The sequence below is a fragment of the Macadamia integrifolia genome, chromosome 9 (assembly GCF_013358625.1).
Source record: "Macadamia integrifolia cultivar HAES 741 chromosome 9, SCU_Mint_v3, whole genome shotgun sequence".
Classification (NCBI taxonomy): Eukaryota; Viridiplantae; Streptophyta; class Magnoliopsida; order Proteales; family Proteaceae; genus Macadamia; species Macadamia integrifolia.
In genome coordinates, this window is record NC_056565.1 from 29,807,916 (window position 1) to 29,812,915 (window position 5,000).

The 5,000-nt window shown below is 47.4% G+C and overlaps 1 non-coding gene across 1 annotated transcript in view; it reads right to left on the minus strand.

Moving 5' to 3' along the window:
• Positions 1 to 43, minus strand: part of LOC122090383 — a 156-nt gene extending 113 nt beyond the window's left edge. Inside the window, exon 1 of the ribosomal RNA XR_006143611.1 lies at positions 1 to 43. This exon is cut by the window's left edge and continues 113 nt beyond it. This is a non-coding gene — a ribosomal RNA (5.8S ribosomal RNA).
• Between the last annotated feature and the right edge of the window lie 4,957 nt (positions 44 to 5,000).

The following is a 5,000-nucleotide window of genomic DNA, read 5'->3' on the forward strand; positions in this document are numbered from 1 at the left end:
TTCTTCATCGATGCAAGAGCCGAGATATCCGTTGCCGAAAGTCGTTAAGATAAAGATTCGGATCTAGGATGACCACACCACACCCAAGGCGCAATGATGTCATGTCCTTTCCGTTGCTAGTTCCTTGGCGCCGACTACGCCGGTGGTTGTGTTTGGGTCGAATGCTATGAAGGTTCGCAGGCTGACCTTTTACAAGGGTCGGGAAGGAAGGAGCTCACACTCCCACGCCCTACCTTAATCGCGCAACGCAACATGTTCACGGGTCTCGCTGGGCAGGTATCGACAATGGTCCTTCCGCAGGTTCACCTACGAAAACCTTGTTACGACTTATCCTTCCTCTAAATGATAAGGTTCAGTGGACTTCTCACGACGTCGATGGCGGTGAACCACCCACGTCACCGCGATCCAAACACTTCACCGGACCATTCAATCAGTAGGAGTGATGGGCGGTGTGTACAAAGGGCAGGGACGTAGTCAATGTGAGCTGATGACTCGTGCTTACTAGGAATTCCTCGTTGAAGACCATCAATTGCAATGATCTATCCCCATCATGATGAAATTTTCAAAGATTACCCAGGCTCGTTGGCCAAGGCTATTGACTCGTTGAGTACATCAATGTAGCGCACGTGCGGCCCAGAACATTTAAGGGCATCACAGATCTGTTATTGCCTCAAACTTCCGTAGCCTAAATGGCCATAGTCCCTCTAAAAAGCTGGCCGTGGAGGGTCACCTCCACATAGCTAGTTAGCAGGCTGAGGTCTCATTCATTAACGGAATTAACTAGACAAATCGCTCCACCAACTAAGAACAGCCATGCACCACCAACCATAGAATCAAGAAAGAGCTCTCAGTTTATCAATCCTTACTATGTCTGGACCTTGTAAGTTTTCCCATGTTGTGTCAAATTATGCCGCAGGCTCCACTCCTGGTGGTGCCCTTCCGTCAATTCCTTTAAGATTCAGCCTTGCGACCATGCTCCACCTGGAACCCAAAAACTTTGATTTCTCATAAGGTACCGGCGGAGTCCTGAAAGCAACATCCGTCGATCCCTGGTTGGCATTGTTTATGGTTGAGACTAGGATGGTATCTGATCGTCTTCGAGGCCCCAAATTTCGTTCTTGATTAATGAAAACATCCTTGGCAAATGCTTTCGCAGTGGTTCGTCTTTCATAAATCCAAGAATTTCACCTCTGACTATGAAATATAAATGCCCCCGACTGTCCCTATTAATTATTACTCTGATCCCGAAGGCCAACGTAATAGGACCAAAATCCTATAATGTTATCCCATACTAATGTATCCATGGCATAGTGTCACGGCCTTAGACCTTTCTAAGCAACCGCGCCGGCACTTAGCACTCCCACTAGCACTAAGTCAGCCTAACCACCCTCCTTAAGGGATTTGGGAAGAGAAGAAGTGAACACAAGAGTGAGTTTAAGAAGAATAAACTTGTATTGCACTAGAGAACTCTTGAGTACATGGCTTGAGAACTCACTTCCTTAGTTGAACACTCTTGGTTGGTCCTTGGTGAGTGCCTTTGCCAAATGAGGCAACACCTATTTATAGGCACCCCAAGTTACAATGGATGGTTAAGATATTTACAAATGTCCTCCATCCAATGGTTGGGGAGGAAACTAGAAGCTTCCCACCTCCTTAGTGGAGAATTCTAGAAATCTCTCCCAAAATATCTCCTATAAATATCTTCTATATATATATCTATAATAAAATATCTAGAGTTCTACACCTTTATAGAAAATTCTAGAACTTGGACCTTACTTAGCTCATTGGCCTAAGTCCATGGGCTTGGTGGGCTAGGCCCGTGGGCCTATGTTGGGCAGGTCGTGACACTCTCCCCCACCTAAGTCGGCGATGTCCTCGTCGCATCTTCTTCGTGGAATCTTTGTATGTGATCTTGGAACTGCCATAAAGAGTCGGCGGGTTCCCAACTTGCCTCGCTCTTTGGTACCCCCTTCCACTTGACTAAGTACTCCCTACTAGGAGGTACGCCTCGCCTTCGGATGACTCGGTCAGTGATCAGGTATTCTGCCTCCTTGTCGTAGGAGGTGGTGATAGCCATTGGTGCTCTTGTTGAGGTTCCATGACTTGGGTCTTCCTTGTCTCCATGGTATGGCTTCAATAGGCTTGCATGGAAGACTGGATGGATCTTGAGCTTAGGAGGTAGGCTCACCTCATAGGATACTTTGCCCACCTTCTTGGTGATCTCAAACGGGCCTTCATACTGACGTACCAGCCCCTTATGTACCTACCTTAGGGTCTTGAATTGTTGGGGTAGAAGCTTCACAAGTACCAAGTCCCCGACCTTGAAATTTTCTGGTCGCCTCCCTTTGTCAGCCCATTTCTTCATCTTCTTAGTGGCCTTGTCTAAGTATGACTTAGCCACATCTAGCCTTGCTTGCCACTCCTTGGCAACCTTAAATGCTGAAGGGCTCTTCCCCATGTAGCCGGTCATCACCGTGTTTGGCGTTAAGGGTTGTTGTCCCATGGCAATCTCAAATGGACTTTGGTTCGTGGCCTCACTTCGTTGGAGGTTGTAAGAGAACTGAGCCACATCAAGCAACTTGGCCCAGTTATGTTGGTTAGCACTCACGAAGTGCCTCAAGTAGAGCTCCAACAAGCTATTAATGAGCTCTGTTTGCCCATCGGTCTGGGGATGGAAGCTTGTTGAGAAGTGTAGTGACGATCCCAACAACTTGAATAGCTCCGTCCAGAACCTCCCCGTGAAGCGAGGGTCTCGATCACTTATTATGGATTGTGGCACACCCCAATGTTTGATGACGTGCTTTAGAAATAGCCTTGCCACTTCTTCCACCGTACAATCCCTTGGTGCCACCACGAATATGACAGATTTGGAAAATCTGTCAACCACCACCATTATTGATCCATACCCTTCTGACTTGGGTAGGGCACTAATGAAGTTCATAGAGACACTCTCCCATGGTCTTTCTGGTATAGGAAGTGGCTCCAGTAGTCCCCTGGGTGGTTGCTGCTCTACCTTATCTTGTTGTCATATAAGACAAGTTCTCACATAGGCCTCTATGTCATCCCGCATCTGAGGGCAATAGTAGGCTGCTTCTAGCAATGCCCGCGTGCACCTTTATCCTGGGTGGCCAACCCATTTAGTGTCGTGGCATTCACAAATGAGGTTCCTCCGTAGGTTACTCCACTTAGGTACGTAGAGTCTCCTCTTCTTAGCATAGAGCAAGCCATTTTGCTCCCAAAATCTTCATGTCTTGCCCTCCCGTGTAAGGGCGAGTAAGCTCTTAGCCACAGGATCATGTTGGAGGCCCCCCTTGATCAACTCTAGAAGTTCCCCTTCCAGTTGGCTAAGAGAATCCAACTCTGCCTTTCTACTAAGTGCATCAGCCACCTCGTTAGCCTTACCTGGCTTGTATTCAAAGACGAAGTTGAACTCTGCCAAGAAGTCTTGCCATCTAGCTTGCTTAGGACTTAACTTCTTTTGGGTTTGAAAGTAACTAGTGGCAACATTGTCCGTCTTCACCACAAACCGTGACCCAAGTAGGTAGTGTCGCCACGTACTTAGGCAATGCACCACCGCGGTCATCTCCTTCTCATGGACTGTGTAGCGCCGCTCTATCTCATTCAACTTACGGCTCTCATAGGCAATGGTGTGCCTTTCTTGCATCAACACCCCACCGATAGCAAAGTCAGATGCATCTGTGTGCACCTCAAATGGCTTGCCATAGTCGGGTAGGGTAAGCACCGGTTCCCCCATGACAGCCTTCTTTAAGTCCTCAAAGGCCTCTTTGCATGCGGCCGACCATAACCATGGTCGGTTCTTCTTTAGTAAGTCTATACATGGAGCTGCCCTTCTTGAGTAACCTTGAATGAACCGTCGATAATAGTTAACTAAGCCAAGGAAAGACCTTAGCTCAGTCACTTTAGTTGGTGCCTCCCATTCTTGGATAGCCCGCACCTTGCTCTCGTCCATTTGTAGGGTTCCGCCTCTAACCTTGTGACCAAGGAACATCACTTCCTCTTGTGCAAATGCACATTTCTCTTTCTTAACATAGAGTTGATTGTCCCTTAATTCCTTGAATATGATCTTCAAGTGCTGAACGTGCTCCTCCAATGCGTTGCTATAGACAACGATGTCGTCCAAGTACACCACCATGAACTTATCGAGGTAGGGGTGGAAGATCTTGTTCATAAGGGTGCAAAATGTAGCCAAGGCATTCGTGAGTCCGAAACGGCATCACCAAGAACTCGTATGAGCCATATCGTGTCACACATGTTGTCTTTGCCTCATCACCTTCCGCAATGCGGACTTGGTAGTACCCCGATCGTAAGTCTAACTTGGTGAAGTACCTTGCCCCACCAAGTCTATCAAATAGATCTACTATCAAAGGAATGGGATACTTATTCTTGATTGTTACCTTGTTCAATGTCCTATAGTCGATGCATAGTCGAAGCGATCCATCATGCTTCAGTTGAAAAAGAACCGGGGCACCATAGGGAGCTTTAGAAGGGTGAATGAATCCCGTATCCAATAATTCCTTGAGTTGCTTCCTTAGCTCCTCCAACTCTAGCAGTGACATTCTATATGGTGCCATTGCTAGTGGCTTGGCGCTTGGCTCCAACTCAATGGCATGATCCACCTCCCTCCTAGGTGGAAGCCTCTTGGGCAACTTGCTTAGCATCACATCCTTGAACTCTTAAAGGACCTTCTTGATTGGCTTGGGTAGCACCTTAGTTGGACCGTCTTCCTTAGGCTCTAAGAGTGCTTCCAAGTATGTTGTCTCCCCTTTCTTAACTCCTTTCTTGAGCTGTATAGCCGAAAGAAGTTTTGGGCCGTCCTTGGTCCCTTGTACAGTTGGGACCATGCATGGAGCTCCTTCTTCTATAATGCAAACCGTGCTGATAAATGGCATGGGTATGGCCTTAACCCTTCGTAAGAAATCCATGCCAAGCACCACTTGAAAATCATCCATGGGCACTATCGACAAGTCAACCGTGCCCTT